Below are 17,761 nucleotides of genomic sequence, written 5' to 3'. Positions count from 1 at the left end.
CTACTCAAATGCTATGACTTCATTTTCTTCAATTAAACTATTTTTTTTTTTGTTCTAAGTGACTACCTTGATTTTTGATATAGAGTGTTATGGGGACACTTTATTTTGATTATCGACATATTATGAGCACATTTTTTAAAGATTTGGATGAAAGTTATTAATATTATTTCACTAAAGTGATTTGATTTATTAATTTTCAATGATTGTTTTATCACCAATTTCTTTTGTTTGTAAAAAATATTTATTTTGGCTAATTAATGTGTCATTACTTGCCCAAATAAGGCAGTTATATATATTAGTTACAGTCCATGAAGTGTGTTAATGATAAATGTGCATGTTTAAATTATTTCAAACAATCAAAAACTCAAAACAACTGCCCATAACTATTTCCTAACACATAATACACCATCAAAAATTATTTCAAGCATTTTAAAGCCGTCTAATTAATTTTTCATAATTATTCATTGAAAAACACCAAATAATTCACAATAATTCATGAAAATTTCAAAAAAAATATGAAACTTCACCAATCTTCCCTAAAAATCATATAGAATCCAAAACAGAAAAAAAAAATGAGAAAAAGACCTTCACAGCTACCCAAATCGGGCTTTGCCGGAGCTTTGCTGGAGTTTGTGTCTTCTCCGATGCCGGCAACTCTAGAGCTTCGGTTTTGGTTCTTTCCGACCCTCCTTTAGCTTGGAAATGAATCCTCACATTTCCAGCAACTCAAACCATGCAATCTCAGCCCAAAAATATGCTTGAAACCCCTTGGTTTAAGATCTTCTTCTCCAACTCTGGTGTACCGCCAAAAATGGATCTCAAACTTGGTTTTCTTGCTCTGGACCGTTTCAGCTCATTTCTTCACGTCCAAAGTGATTCTTGGTGTCCCCTAAGCTTGTACACAAGCTTCCACAAACCCAGAAACAATCCCAACCTCCTCAAATCTGAAATCCACCCTAGAACACCACTTTGAAGCTCCAAAAATGGTGGATTTCGAAATCCAGCTTCCTAACCCCTTTGTCCACATCAAATACTATCCTTAGATGATAGGTGTAATGTCTCAAATTCCCTAATGTGGCTTAATGCCTGGATTAGGGGGCCAGGAGGGCCATAATTGATTTAATATGCAATTATGTGATTATATTCATGATTATGTGAGTTATATTATTATATGATGGTAATTGCATGCACGTGGGTCCACTTCTTATTAGAAGGGTATTTTCGTAATTCTTGCATGTTGAGGGCATATTTGTATATTTATGTGCATGTGTGTGATATTTGGGTGAGACCACATTATTATGTGGATATGTTTAAGCTATTCGGCATGAGACGATCCTATGATGCAAGTTAGCGGTTTGGTCATAACGGGGTTAATTTTCAGGCTCAGGGTGAGCCTGGGGTAAATTGGTAATTAGTACATTACCGGGTTTGAACGGGTAATGGGATATGATTTAATAAATATTTGAGGATATTAGGAGTAACGAGAAGTGGAAGACGTTAATTATGATTAACGGGATAGGTGGGAAATGACAGTTTTGCCTTTCGTGACTTTAAAGGCTTTAGAAGGCCCTAGGGGAAATTTGGTCATTTTGACCATTAGATATGTTTAAAGTTAAGGAAGGCTATGGAATTAGACTAAGGCAAAACAAAGTTGTCCTCTCATCACTCTCGATCATCTCTCCCTCTCCTCCTCGGTTTGGAGTTTTGAAGCTAAGTGGAGAATTGAAGCTTGAGAGTTTAGGATTGGATTGCAACAACTGAAAGGGGTTTAATTCAAGTTTGAGGTAAGGGTTTTCAGCTTAAACTTCAAGGTTATACTCTTTTTTTGAGATAGTTCATAAGCCTGATATCTTGATTGTGTAATTGGATTTGTGGTGATGTTTCAAGTGGTATTAAGCGTGGGCTTTGATGCTAGGTTGGTGGATATGATGTATAAATGTTTGGTTGTGTTATTGGGGATTTATTGGTGAGATTTGGCTGAGTTTGGAATGAGGAAAAAATGCAAGGGAGTTGGGTTCGTGGGGTCAAGTCGCGACCGAGTTCATTCAAGTCGCGACTTGAATGCATCCTAGAGTCTCCCCTGGGTTCTGTCTAGCAGGTGTGACACGACCCACAGGGGCAAGTCGCGGCCCGCCCCTGGCACCCTAGACAGGGGGGCTCTCTGTCTTGGGGGTGCGCCACGGCCCTTGGGGGCAGGTCGCGGCCCGCCTGCCCCTTTTGTGCCAAGATGGGTATTAGTCACTTTTAAGCGCGGGTTTTCATTTCTCTAAGCTTCGAATCTACTAACCGTTTTAGTAGGATTTAAGATCCCGAGAGCGGGATTTTAGTCCATGAACCTTTATTACTTATTTTATTGATGGAATTTCATACTTGGTTGTGATTAGGTGACCGCTAAGGGGCCTAAGGACGGATCGTTCTCAAGGGTCGTTCTTTTATTATTTCATGCTCTAACCAGAAGTAAGAAAACTGCACCTAGTATGTGACATGCATGGTTATTAATGAGGCATGTCGAGTGCTCTATTTATGGGCATTGGTTGCATTGTAAATACCTGGCAGCTGTGCTTACTTGTGAATGGCACTGACTTATTAGTCAGAAACGACATTGGTGTTTAGTATTGGGGGTGAAGCTCTGACTTATCAGTCATGGTTGGCCGTAGTACTGAGCACTGGTTGTATGGTATTGGCTTATGAGTCAAGAGCGGCATTAGCATGTTTAACACTGGCCGAAATTATTAGATCTAATCAATATGAGCATTAAATTCTTGACCGACCTATTGGTCTAAGAAAACTAAAGCGCTTGAGTAATCTAAAGGCTAGTTACTCAGAGTCAGGGCTAAAATGCCCAGGTGACTGAAACGTCATGTGGCTTGGGTGTAAAACCCCAGAGAGACTTATTAGTCATCTATTCAGAGAGACTTATCAGTCATCTACTCCAGAGAGACTTATTAGTCATCTACCAAGAGATACTTATTAATAATCTACCCATAAAGACTTATTAGTCATTGTAATGTCCCAAATTCCCTAATGTGGTTTATGTCTGGATTAGGGGGTCAGGAGGGCCATAATTGATTTATTATGCAATTATGTGATTAAATGCATTATTATGTGGAATATATGATGATAATTGCATATCTGTATATTTATGTGCATGTTTATGATTTATGGATGAGACCACATTATAATGTGGATATGTTTGAGCTATTCGGCATGAGACGATCCTAGAATGCAAATTAGCAGTTTGGTCATAACGGGGTTAATTTTCAGGCTCGAGGTAAGTTTGGGGGTAATTAGATGCTTAGTACATTACCGAGAATGAATGGGTAATGGGATATGATTTAATTATTATTTGAGAATATTGGGAATAATGGGAATTGGACATTAATCATAATTAGCGGGATAAATGAGAAATGACTATTTTGCCCTTGGGTGCTTGTATAGGAATTAAATGGGCTTAGGGGCATTTTGGTCTTTTTACCATGGGATATACTTTAGGTTAGTGGCTGGTTGTAGAAGGAATTAGACAGAAAAAACAAGGCTCTTTTCCTATCTCTCCCGATCATTTCTTCTTCTTCTTCTTCTCGGTTGGAATTTTGAAGCAAGATTGAGGGTTCAAGTTTGGGAATCAAAGCTTGAGGTTTTAGGCTAGTGATCAGCCATTGGAGGGGATTCAAACCTGTGTTTAAGGTAAGATTTCAGCCATATTTTTCTGGTTTGCTCTGTTTTTGAGTTAGTTCTTGAGCTTGAGAGTTTTTGTAATGCCCCAAAATCCCTAATGTGGTTTAATGGCTGGATTAGTAGGCCGGGAGGGCCATAATTGTTTTATTGTGCCATTAAATGATTATATGCATGTCTATATGAATTATATTATGATATGATGTTAAATGCATGCATGTGGGTCCACATTTGATTGTAAGGGAATTTTGGTAATTTGGCCCATTGAGGGCACATCTGTATATTTTGGTGCATGCTTGTGATTAATTGTCGATGCCACATTATAATGTGGATTTTTTCAAGCTATTCGGCATGAGATGATCTTTGAATATAAACTATCGGTTTGGTCATAACAAGCTTAAGCTCGGGGCTCGGGGTGAGTCTCGGGGTGTTTTGGTGATTAGAGAGTTACCGGGAATTAAAGGGTAACAGGTTGTGAATTATTGGTATTTGAGGATATCGGGAATAACGGGAATTTTAGAATGTTAAGTATGATTAGCGGGTTTAAAGGATAAATGTCATTTTTGCCCTTACTAGCCTTTAGGGGGTTTTATTTAACCTAGGGGCAATATGGTCTTTTGGCAAGGGTTATATGGGATTCTAGTATGCTGTAGAAAGAGCTGAAGCAAAAATAGAGCAAGTTCCCTTCTCCACGTTCATCATCTTCCTCTTTTCTCCTTTGGAGTTTTTTATCTCAATTTGAAGAACTAAGTTAGGGAATTAAAGTTTGGAGCTTAGGACTTTGGTTCAACCATTGAAGAGGACTTAAATCCAGCTTGATGTAAGAATTCATCCATGAAACCTTAGTTATACTTTGTTTTTCTATTGGTTTTTAGTTGAGAAATTTATAGTGTTTAGATGAGAATTAATGGAAGTTTTGGAGGAAATTCACTCGGGTTTTGATGCTTGTATGCTGAGTAAGTTGTATTATCAATTGGTGGCTTTGCTTGGTGATGTTGGGGGAGTTTTAATGAGGTTTTAGAAAGAGTTCAAAGGGAGAAAAACATGGATTTTGGCTGAGTTTCAGGTGGGGCCGCAACTCTGTTCTAGAGCGTCGCAACCCAAGCTTGAGAAAATGGGAGGAAAAGGCTGAAGAGCCAAAGGGTCGCGGCATGCCCAGGAAAGGTCGCATCCCGTGCTGGGAGCTTAAGGGAGGCCGCCTCTGGTTGGGGGGCGGGCCGCGGCCCTTAGTGGCATTTTGGCCAAAAGTTTGTTTTTGGCCTGGGGATTCAAGCCTTAGGCCTCGGGATCGATCCTACTACCCGGCTTAGTAGGATTCGACGTCCCGGAGGCTAGGTTTCGGTTCGGGAACCTTTGTTATTCATTTTATTGATGGAATCCCATAATTGGTTATGACCAGGTAACTACTAAGGAACTAAAAGACAGATCGTTCTCAATGATCGTTCTTTTATTAATTCTCGCTCGAACCAGAGGTAAGAAAACTGCACCCCATATGTGACATGCATGGTTATTCATAAGGCAAGTTGAATGTTTAAATGTGGACATGGGTTAAATATTGAATGCTTAGAAAATCTTGCTCACTTGTGTATGGCCCTGACTGAATAATCATAATTGGCAATGGTGTCAGTATCAACTGTGAAGTTGTGACTCATTAGTTAAGTTCGGCAGTGGTACTGAGCACTGGTCACATGAGATTGACTCATAAGTCAAGAACTGCTTTAGGGTGTTAACGCAAGCCGATAACGATTAGATCTAATCGACATCTGCATTGAATGACTCAAATGAGCATTAATGCCGGAACGACCTCAAGTTCGATGAATACTATAAGCGCTTGTCTAGCCAAAGGCTAGTCATTTAGAGCCAGGGCCAGCGAGCCCCGGTGACTGTTTAGTCACATGGCTATTGTTAGGAAAATATGTATTTTGCCTCAATGGAAATAATAATAAATTACAACTCTATGCAATATATTACAAATAAATAATGATTGATTAAAAAGAGTTACAACTCTATAACTGAAAATTACAAATAAACAAAGAAAATGAAGAAGATGATGAAGAAGAAGAGAATAGTAAAATACAACTCTAAGTAAAAGGTTACAAATAAAGTAAAGTGTTTGAAATAAAAGAAAAGAAAAGAAAAGATTACAACTCTTGAACAAGAAATACAAGTAAATAGAGAAGAACAATATAAAGATGAAAAGCAATAGAATGAAAGAAAGGAACAAGAAACAAAAGATAAACAACTCTCACTCACACTACCAAAGTGAAGAGTGTTGGGGATCACCAACTTAAACAAGGTTTGAAACCTTTGTCCAAAAGCTTATTTCCCCATAACTCAAGTACTAAGGGATCTCTCACAGATTATAGGAAATGCTTTATGGAATTATCAAGCCTCAAGGTGTTTCTAGCCAAGTGCTCTAATGGATAGAAATGTTGTGTCTTACAAGTGAGCTATAGGCTCCTATTTATAGAGTTTAGAGACACCCTTTGAATTTCAAATTCCACCAACCCCCATGGCTGTTACCAATGTTTAATTGGATTAATATGGAATTAAAAATGAGATTTGGGAGTTGTTTGGGTTTTTTGAGCCGTTCAACAAAGATTGAAAAAACTGAAAAAATGGTTAGTTTTTAGCCTATGGCCGCGGCCACTAGCCTCTGTCCCACAGGCCGCGGCCACTGACCATTTTCAACACTAAAAAAAGTGTTGTTTTTCCAAACGGTTCCAAACCCTCCCAAATGATTTTGTAACTCCCAAAACACATTATTGAGGTTAAAATCATATCTCTAACAGCCATATCACATATGGCTTTATGAAATTCATCTCAATATTGTGTAACAACAAATTTACACAATAAAAGGTAATATTTGGAAGTTACAAATTTGTAACACCAAATATGTTACATTATTTGGATATATCTCATATATCTAAATATTGTAACTCTCTATTATATGTTACAATATGTGACACTCCTTGTCACATTTATTTAATCTAAAACATTATATTATAAAATAATATAACAGCTATGGGTGTCGAGCCCTGTAGTGACTTACCCATCAGTCACTCATCTGTTTAAGTTAGTGACTTACCCATCAGTCACTCATCTGTTTAAGCTAGTGACTTGCTCGTCAGTCACTCATTATGGTTTACCAAAACCTCAAGTGTTAAATCACTCACCTGATTAAGGCTATAAGCTCCTTCATGGTTAATGTAACCACAAAGTGATATTCACTCATCTATTCAGGGCTATAAGCTCTGTATGATCATCATTTGATATTATATACTTGCATTATTGTGTTTTCTTGCTGGGATTTGGCTCATAGGTGCTATGTGGTGCATGTAAAGGGAAAGAAAAGCTCACCCAACCTTGAGTGGAGAGCTTAGGTGGTGCTGTGTACATATGCCGCCGCTTGACCACCACGGCCAAGGAATTCTCAGGGGAACTAGGGGGTTTACCCTATTTTGCCGCTTAGATCGGCGGGTTGTAAATTTCAAACAGTAATGACCATTTTGTATTGTAAATAACTTGTAAATGTTTTTATGGGCCCATGAACAGTTTTATGTTTTAAATAAAATATATCATTTCCTTGTGGTTGGTTTTCCACCTTAACCTATTAATAACACCTAGAAGCACGTTTTTAACCAAAGAACTCGATTAGCGAGTTAAATTCACGGTGCAAAGTTCACTGTAGCGGCCTTGAGGTAACCAGGGCATTACAGTTTTGATCTTAGAAGTGGTTATTTGATGAGGTTTTAAATGTTATAAAGCTTAGGTTTTGTTGGTTGAATGATGGATATATTGTGGTAATGCTTGGCTGTGATTTTGGGATTTAATTGGTGAAGATTTTGGCTTGGTTGAATTGAGAGAATGGGCAAGGGAGTTGGGTTCGCTGGGTCAATTTGCGACCAAGTTCATGCAAGTCGTGACTTGGACCCAAGCCAGAGCCTCCCCTGGGCTCTGTTAGGTAGGCGCACCGCGAATCACTAGGCCAAGTCGTGGCCTGCCCCTGTTACCCTAGACAAATTGCTCTCTGTCTTGGGGGCGCGTCGCGACTCACTAGGTGTAATGACCTAACTATTTCTATGACCTTGGACCATTAGATCTACTATACATAGCTACTATTTTGGGAAAGATACATAAGAAATAATATAACTTTATTAAATCTCAAAATATTGTATAAAATACATAATAATAGAAAATATGGCATGGGTACCCATTGTTTAAAAGAAAAACATAAACTTTAATTCAATTGTTTAAAAAACTAAATGCGAAAAAACATGATCTAAAAGACTAAATATAAATAACTTCATCCTCGATCGACACGCAGTCCACTCAGTTCGTTCATCCTCAACACACATGCCAAGCTTCCAAGAATCCTTCCGCCTCCGTATCTAGTTTCCTGCATCACACTAAAAAAAATAAAGGAATGAGCCTAATGTCTAGCAAGGAAAACCTAACACATAACTCATATTCATAAAATTCATAACGTAGCATATAATAAAACATATCATAAACATATGTCACACATACTATAATGGCCATTATTACTTGGGGTCCCATAACTAAACAAGTCATATGCCCATTAGATTTGTGGGGCTTGCTAGCTAAGCAAGTCATATGCCCATAAATTTATTGGGGCTTGTTAGTGTACAGGTCACATGCCTAAGTCTACAAACATACATAACACACAAATCATAAGTTAACATAACACATAAATCATAAGATAACATATGGCATAACACATAATATCCTATCCTATTTTCCTTACCAATATACCGGGATGATGAGAACAAAGTCAGGATTTTGGAACACTCCTAAAAACCATAATATAGAGGTGAGTATACTAAAGAAAAGAGATGGAAAGAATAAACTACAACATCGAAACGAAACTTACCAACGAAAACCTTAAGTTCGAAGAACTTAGATGCCTAACCAAGAATAGAAAAGACTGAGTTAGGATTTGAGTAGAGAAGAACTATAAGAATCAATACAGAAAGGAACTAGAATTAGGAATACCTTGAATGCTTCTATGACCGAACTATACCTCAAAACTGAAATACACTATAACCTTACTTCCCAAGTGTTTATCACTCTCTAGTCTCACTAGCATATGGAAGGCTCTGATCAATGCTTGAAGAATGAATGAAAAGGATTGGTGCTGGGTCCTATTTATAGAGTTCTAGGAATAAAAATCTTCTTTTTGGCTTTGAATAAAAATAATAAATTTAATTGAAAATTGTTAACCGAGGTTTTCGACAACTATATTATTGAACAATATTTACTGATAATAATAATGAAAGTAGAAGATCGACACGAGGTTTTTACGTGGTTGGGGCGTTAACTAGCCTTAGTCCACGAGTCTGTATATTAGAGCTATAAGAAGCTTTTACAATGGAGTTTTCTAACTATATCTGAACAGAGTGTCTGCCTTTTTTCTTTTTTCTCTCCTTTTGTACGTTGTTCTACAGCTTATATTTATAAGCTGAGGGGAACACCGGGTCTGGGCCGGATCCGACCCGGGCCCATCGGAGAAATGGGTACAAGGGGCCTTTCTAGTGGAGGCCCAATACAAAAAGGTATATAATACACAAAATTCAAACCAGCTAAGGCCCAATTGGTTGACCTGAGACACAAGCCTTCGCCCGACAAAACGGCGCTTTGGCTCTGACCACTTCGAGTCACGAAGCTGATTCAGGAGACAAGACCGGTCAGGGTACTTGGCTGCGCAGTCCTGACACACCAGTCGGCAATCCCGAGGCGACCTTTTCTGCAGGCGAAAAATGGGGGACAATGCCCACGCGAAATAAGGCGGTTTCAGGATCCTGGACGCCTGGCCCTTCAACTGGGGAGGAGGTGATCCAGGTCCGTTTACCTTTGGCCCGCTCCATTTACCTCGGGCCCGGACCATACCAGGCTCCAGGATAGGGACGCGTAGGCCGCGACGGTCCGGGCGCTCTGGACATCGCCGGGACCGTTCAAGTTGAAGATGAACCCGGAGGGACGTCCCGGACCCCTCCAAACGGGGCCAGTCTAGAGTTCCTGGTCCGTACCAGTCCCCTTGGGTGACATTCAAACCAAGGGACCTTGGGCCAGGCCCATATGCCGAGCCGGTCCTCTGACCGTGGGCCAGGGCAAAGACCCAAAGCCCTTCCAGGAAATGGGGATAACATTTACCCCCCAAGCCTTCACCCGGGCTTGCCGGGAGGAGGGTTGCACCACCCTCGCGGCACTCGCCAAGTTGTCTCCCCAGTTCCTGCCCGAGCTAGGAGGCTTGGCCGAAAGGCTTAGCCCGGATCGTTTACCGTGATCCGGGGACGTTTACCCTTGGCCCGCTTTAAGAAAAATGACACACGTGTCGCCATGTGATTGCTGAAAGGGCCTCGAAGAGTCGCCTAGGCCTCCCAAAGGCCGCTAGGCCTAGACTAGGGTGTCAGCGCACGTCACGAGGCGTCACATCCGCACGGGGGGAGTCATCATTAATGTCCCTGGAACGAGGTGGACCGTAGGATGGGGCGTCCTTTGGCATCCGCCACTCCTGGGCCGTCGGATTTGAGACGTCGAGGATCCACACCAAAAGGACTCATAAATGCCCCCTGCGCGATTCTTGATCGTCGGATGAAGAGGCACCTGACCGTTGGATCGTGGGCCAGAATTTAGGGGCTGATATAAAGACTCCCAGAGAACAACATTCGTCACTTTTCCATTTTCGAACCAGCATAAGAAAAAACCCGAACGCTTGTTAGAGCTTTGCATGTCCGACCTCGCCGACGAAATACTTTGCCGCTTGCTAGTTCTGCGCCACCGCCCGTTTCCCAGAGCCTCAACCTTCGTTCTTCAACCTGACGACGCTTCTCGGGTTTGTCCCGTCGAAGAACTACTGCACCGGCTGCGCCACTTCAAGAACGAGGTTCTGCCATCCTTACGGTCGGACAGCCACCAGCCTCAACGGTCGACACCACACAGTAAGTCTTTTTTTTATCTCTGTTGCCAACTTTGTGAATTTATGCTCTCTAGATGCATGCGTCTAGGCTCTATGCGTTAGAATTCGCTAGGAAGGCTGCCTGGTTTAGGTTGCACCGTACTCGGATGCTTCCCGGACAAGGGACAGACCTTAGTAGTTTTCTCTCCCGATCAGGGTCCCGGGGCTTGTCGGGGTCCCGGGCCTGATCTGACGGGACTCCAAGCAGTCCTTAGGATACTCCCTGTACCTTGACCGACTCTTTTGGGTTTAGGTACTGACTGCTTGGTTTTTTCTTTCTTTGTTCCCAGATCGTCAGTTATGGCCACGGGCGTTACACTCCATTCCGAAGAAGAGGTCAATAGGGCCCCTGTAGTCGTTCTCGGATCCAAGACGCCCACAGGCAACAGGTGGGAAATGGACGTAACGGCCAACTCGTTCCTGAACTACCGGATGATGCTGCTCCTGGAGACGCGGCTGGGCATCGAATCAACTCCGGGCCTCTTCCACAATCGCATGGCCAGGCTAGAGGAACAGGCGCATACGTCCATGGATGGATTCGGGGCCTAGAGTGCCGGTCACATCAGCGTGGGAGCTACGCTCCTGCTTCATGACTATTTCGTGCGGTTCCTGACATATGTGGGGATCGCACCGTTCCAACTGCTGCCGCAAGCGTACCGCCTGCTTGCTGGGTGGAAGGTGTTCTGTGTCGCGAAGGAGATCGCGGAGCCTACCTCGGCGGAAGTCTTGTACTTCTACAAGTTGGTGCCGCAGGTCAACGTTAAAAACAAGAGCCTGGACGGCTTTTACAGGCTGCAGCCGCGGAGTGGCTACCCTGCTCCTACCAGCACCTGGAAGCACCCCCCGGATGTCAGGCATTACTGGTTCATGACATCCGGGTTCCTTATTGACAAGAACCCCACGCTGCTGCTGGACTTCCAGCGAGTGGGTAAGTATTCCCCCAGACCCTCTCTTTTATTCATCTTTTGCTTCCACCTCTTATCGTATCTTCCGGGTTGCAGGTCCCTTCATTCAAACCCCCCTTACCGAGTTTCTCCTGGAAAGGAGGAGGTTCTATGCCAAGCTGACCGCGGAGGAGCTGGACGTTGGGGGCTATGTCAATGATGACAACCTCCGGCTAATAGGGTTGCTTGCGGCCACCCAAACCATTGTCGTCCCGAGCCTCCGGGGCATCCCGTGTGAGAAGAACGCCGAGGTCCGGGAGCAGCTGGCCCTCGACCACATCGCCGAGGTGGTGAGAGCGGCGCGGGCCACCGCAGCCCAGCGTAAGAAGAATCAGCTTCCAGCAGAAGAGGCCACCTCGGAAGAGCTGGAGGAGCTTTTCGAAGACGCCCTACCAAACGCCGGGACTCCCGGGGCTAGTGTATCGGGACGAGGTAACTCCCCTTTAATCTTAACTTATGCTCCCCAAGTCGGGGACTTAGCTAGGGATAGGCTAGAGCCGCCGGGCCCCACGTTTGGGGCTGATGGGGAGATGAGGCCTTCATCTCCCGTCCCTGTAGGATCAGGGATCCTAATGTTCCTGTCCGGGTTCCTCCAATATGGGGGGTTTCTAACCCCAGATGACGTAGGTGACCGGATACACTCATTCGCTTTAAGGGAATTGAGTCTCGCCCGGGGCTTAGATGAGGGTTCGTCCCGAGCTGTTCTTTTTTACTGCTGTGTTTTCCTGTCTGGCTTATCATACTAACTCCTTTCTCCTGTACTTTTGCAGAGGATTCCGATATGTCTAACCCGGCCAGCGAGATGAGGAGGCTCATCATGGAAAGGTCGGCCAAGAAGGCGGCCAGGAGGTCAAACATCGTGGCTGGCACGGAGCCCCTCCCCACCAGTGAAACACCCGGGTTAGTGCCCTGTCCGGGCGAGGCTCTGGCCGTGGTTCCCTTCCAGGCCGTGGAGCCGGCCGCAGACGTCCCTTCGGACCAGCCCCCGGTGATTGATTTGGAAGCGGGCGAAGCCGTAAGCCGGAGCTCAGGAAAGAGGGGCCCGGAAGATGACGCCGGGGAAGGAAAACTCGGGAAGAGGCCCCAGACGACGCTGTCGGAAACAGCTGAGGAGTCACATGGGGAGAGTCGGCTAACCGCGAAGGAGATCCCTGCTCCGCCTGTCCTTCCCCTCCGCCCAACTCTTCTCGAGGAGGGGGAGTCTGCCCTGAGGGACGAACAGTCCCAGCTGATTAACCGGACTTGGGAAAATGGCCGGTGCTAGAGGGACGACACTTACAAGGCCCTGACTATCCGTCGTCAGGTCGAGTTCTCGGACCGTCCTGCCGAGTTCAGCGCTCCCCAGCCGATCGTGGACCGGCTAGCTGCCGAGGCGGGCTTCCGCCCCAAGCTGGGCCAGGACATCGCCCCCATGGCTGCTGATTTGCTGGATCAGGTTGGGAGCACTATGTCCAACCTTCAGCTGAAGAGGTACACCACGATAGCCAACCCGGACGTGCTGTTCATCTCTCAGGCTCTCCGCCACCAGGCCACTACGGTAATGTTCACCTCACTTATATTCCTTCCGTCATTTGTTGGTGGTTTTATTATCTAACTTTTCTTTATTCCAGGTTGATTTACTGTCCCAGAGGAGTGCCGATCTAGTAGCCAAGCTTGCCATAAAGATGGAGACGACCAAGCTGGAGCTGGAGGCAGCCGTGAACCAGAGGGAGGCCGTCAAGGAGACCCTCAGCCGGGAAACGGTCCATCTCCAGGAAGAAGTGGCCCGCCTGAAGGCGGAGCGTGAAGAGATTGGCCGCGCCAAGGCTAGGCTGGAAGAGGAGCTGTCCCGGAAGACAAAAGTCGCCGATGAAAGGGCGACGCTCTTGGAGACGGCCGTGGCACAGTCTGCCCTGGACAAGGAGGAGATCTTGGCCCTGAAAGCCCGAGTCTGCGAACTGGGCGACTCCCTGCTTCAGGAGAAGGCGGCGCATGAGGCGACCCGTCAGGAGAAGGAGGAGGCCGATAACTTAGTGGATGTTACCTTCGACGAGGCCATCTATATGGCCTGGTGCAAGGATAAGAACATGAACCTCCTCGTCTTCCCTGATCCACAATCGAAGCGTGTCGAATATGAGGCCAAGGAGAGGGAGGATGCGGACCTCCGGGCGGATGCGCTGTAGGCCCGTGTCCTGGCCTTGTACTTTTGTTACTGTTTGGCTTGTAATTAAACTTAAAACCTTGCTACTTTCTTTGGTTTTTTAAGAAAGCTTCCTTCCATTGTTCAGTAGAGATTTTGATTTGTTGCCGCGACTAACTGATTACAGGGGTTTAGTCCTGGTTCCAACGGTCAGGACTAGACCCAACTAAATTTTCCAAATCTCTAGCCTTGGCGCTCGGTCCAGGGCTCCCGGGGCTTGGCTCAACTGGGCATTTTGTCCTTTTCAGTTTTAGGCCCCGGCCTTACCCCAGGGCAAACCGGATATCTTTATCTCCCCAGACAACATCCGGGTGGGACCGGCCTTGGGCTCGGCCCTCTTTTTTAATAGCCTCGGACAACGTTTCGTCCGGGGCGGGACGAGCCTTGGCTTGGTCCCTTTCTTAATATCCCCGGACATCGTTTCATCCGGGGCGAGACGAGCCCTGGGCTCGGTCCCTTTTTTAATATCCCCAGACATCGTTTCGTCCGGGGCGGGACGAGCCTTGGGCTTGGTTCCTTTTTCAATACCCCCGGACGTCGTTCGTCTGGGGTGGGACCGGCCTTGGGCTCGATCCTTTTTTAATATCCCCGGACGTCGTTTGTCTGGGGTGGGACGAGCCTTGGGTTTAGTCCCTTCTACTATATACCCTCGGACATCGTCCGTCCGAGGTGGGATTGGCCTTGGGCTCGGTCCTCTTTTTTAATATCCCCGGACATCGTTTCGTCCGGGGCGGGACGAGCCTTGGGCTTGGTCCCTTTTTCAATATCCCCGGACGTCGTTTCGCCCAGGGCGGGACGAGCCTTGGGTTTAGTCCCTTCTACTATATACCCCCGGACATCGTCCGTCCGGGGTGGGACTGGCCTTGGGCTCGGTCCTCTTTTTTAATATCCCCGGACGTCGTTTCGTCCGAGGCGGGACGAGCCTTGGGCTTGGTCCCTTTTTCAATATCCCCGGACATCGTTTCGTCCGGGGCGGGACGAGCCTTGGGCTTGGTCCCTTTTATTATATACCCCCGGACATCGTTCGTCCGGGGTGGGACTGGCCTTGGGCTCGGTCCCTTTTCCAATATCCTCGGACGTCGTTTCGTCCGGGGCGGGGCGAGCCTTGGGCTTAGTCCCTTCTACTATATACCCCCGGACATCGTCCGTCCGGGGTGGGACCGGCCTTGGGCTCGGTCCTCTTTTTTAATATCCCCGGACATCGTTTCGTCCGGGGCAGGACGAGCCTTAAGCTTGGTCCCTTTTTCAATATCCCCAGACGTCGTTTCGTCCGGGGTGGGACAAGCCTTGGGCTTGGTCCCTTTTATTATATACCCCCGGACATCGTCCGTCCGGGGTGGGACCGGCCTTGGGCTCGGTCCCTTTTCCAATATCCCCGGACGTCGTTTCGTCCGGGGCGGGATGAGCCTTGGGTTTAGTCCCTTATACTATATATCCCCGGACGTCGTTTCGTCCGGGGTGGGACGAGCCTTGGGTTTAGTCCCTTCTACTATATACCCCCGGACATCGTCCGTCCGGGGTGGGAACGGCCTTTGGCTCGGTCCTCTTTTTCAATATCCCCGGACGTCGTTTCGTCCGGGGCAGGACGAGCCTTGGGCTTGGTCCCTTTTTCAATATCCCCGGACGTCGTTTCGTCCGGGACTGGACGAGCCTTGGGCTTGGTCCCTTTTATTATATACCCCTGGACATCGTTCGTCCAGGGTGGGACCAGCCTTGGGCTCGGTCCCTTTTCCAATATCCCCGGACGTCGTTTCGTCCGGGGCGGGGCGAGCCTTGGGCTTGGTCCCTTTTATTATATACCCCCGGACATCGTTCGTCCGAGGTGGGACCGGCCTTGGGCTCGGTCCTCTTTTTTAATATCCCCGGACGTCGTTCGTCTGGGGTGGGACCGGCCTTGGGCTCGGTCCTTTTTTAATATCCTCCGACGTCGTTTCGTCCGGGGCGGGACGAGCCTTGGGCTTGGTCCCTTTTATTATATACCCCCAGACATCGTTCGTCCGGGGTGGGACCGGGCTTGGGCTCGATCCTCTTTTTCGCATGTGCCTGGGATGACACCCCCCGCAAGTGAGCGGAGACGGGTCTGGGGTCACTTGAGAAAGAAATTCGAAAGGAATTCGCCCTGAGGCGTACATTTTCTTGGTGACAATAGCCCTTTACGACGTTTTACACACGTCGTTTTCATTGTTCAAAAGGGAATTAGCCCTGAGGTGTACATTGCTTACAACGTAAATACTAAACTGGGACGAGTTCTAGGACTACTGGTAGTATTTACGGAGATGCTCCGCGTTCCAGGCTCACGGAACCTCGGAACCATCGAGCCGCTTCAAGCGGTACGTTTCGGGGCAGACCTCATGCTGGATCTCATACGACCCTTCCCAATTAGGGCCCAGAACCCCTACTCTTGGATCCTGAGTGGCAAGGAAGACCCTCCGCAGGACTAGATCGCCGGTTTCGAACTTGCGGTTCTTGACTTAGGAGTTGAAATGCCGCGCGATCTTGCCCTGGTACATCTTCAACTGCACTGGCGACTCTTCCCGGATCTCCTCGATAAGATCCAGCGATTCCTGGAGCAAGGCATGGTTCTGGGTAGAATCATACATGTCGCGTCAATGGGACGGGAAGGTCGTTTCAATTGGGATGACGGCTTCGCATCCATAAACCATTGAGTAGGGGGTGTGCCCGGTTGACGTCCTTTCGGTTGTCCGGTAGGCCCACAATACGCGGGGGAGTTCTTCGGGCCATTTTCTCTTACAGGCCTGTAGCTTTTTCTTCAGCGTCCCTTTTAGGATTTTGTTCACGGCTTCGGCCTGCCCGTTCGCCTGTGGTCTGGCGACTGCCGAGAAACTCTTCACTATACCGTGTCTTTCGCAAAAATCCATGAAGTGGAAGCTGTCAAACTGCTTCCCGTTGTCGGACACGATTTTGTAGGGGAGACCATATCGACACACTATGTTGTTGACGACGAAATCTAAGGCCTTCTTGGACGTGATCGTGTTCATGGGCTCCGCCTCGACCCATTTCGTGAAATAGTCTACAGCCACAATGGCATACTTTACCTCTCCCTTCCCGGTCAGGAGAGATCCCACAAGATTGATTCCCCACACTGCGAAGGGCCAGGGACTGTTCATCAAGGTTATCTCTGTCGGGGGGGCCCGAGGGATCTTCGCGTACCTCTGGCACTGCTCGCACTTGCGGACGTAGTCTATGCAGTCTTTCTTCATGGCGGGCCAGAAGTATCCTTGGCGCAGAATCTTCTTGGACAAACTGGGCCCGGCCGTGTGATCTCCGCAAAAGCCTTCGTGGACCTCATGCATGATGGCTCCCAGCTCAGTCCCAGACACGCACCTGAGGTAAGGCATAGATAGTCCCCGGCGATAGAGTTTCCCGTCCATCATGACGTACCGGTGGGCCTGGTACAGGAGTTTCCTGGGCGCGGCTCGATCGTTCGGAACTTCCCCGGTGGACAGGTATCGGATCAGCGGCCCCATCTAGGAAGCGGAGTGGTCGACCGTATTGATGGTGGGAGCCCTGATGCTTGGGACGGGGAGATGGTTGACGGGAACCAGTCCGGCCAGTTTGGCTTCTGCGTCGGTTGCCAGCTTCGCTAATGTATCCGCGAACACGTTCTTCTCCCGGGGAATCTGGCGGATGGAATGCGCCGCAAACGTTTGGAGCATCTCCCTCGTTTGAGTCACGTATGCCGCCATTCGTTCTCCCTTGGTCTGATACTCCCCCGAAATCTGTCTGACTACCAGCTGAGAATCACTGTAAATTTCGAGGTTCGTTGCCCCTACTTCCCGAGCCAGACGCAGGCCGGCTAGGACATCTTCATGCTCCGCCTCGTTGTTTGATGCTTTGAACTGGAAACGGAGGGCATTTTGTAGCTGGTGCCCCTGCGGTGACACCAAGATGATCCCGGCGCCGGTCCTGTTCTCGTTCGAGGCTCCGTCCACGAAGATTTTCCAAATGGGCGCCGCGGGGGCCGCG

Source organism: Humulus lupulus, chromosome 1 (assembly GCF_963169125.1).
Source record: "Humulus lupulus chromosome 1, drHumLupu1.1, whole genome shotgun sequence".
NCBI classification, from domain to species: Eukaryota; Viridiplantae; Streptophyta; class Magnoliopsida; order Rosales; family Cannabaceae; genus Humulus; species Humulus lupulus.
The sequence above is the reverse complement of the archived record's forward strand: the minus strand, read 5'-3'. Positions refer to the sequence as shown.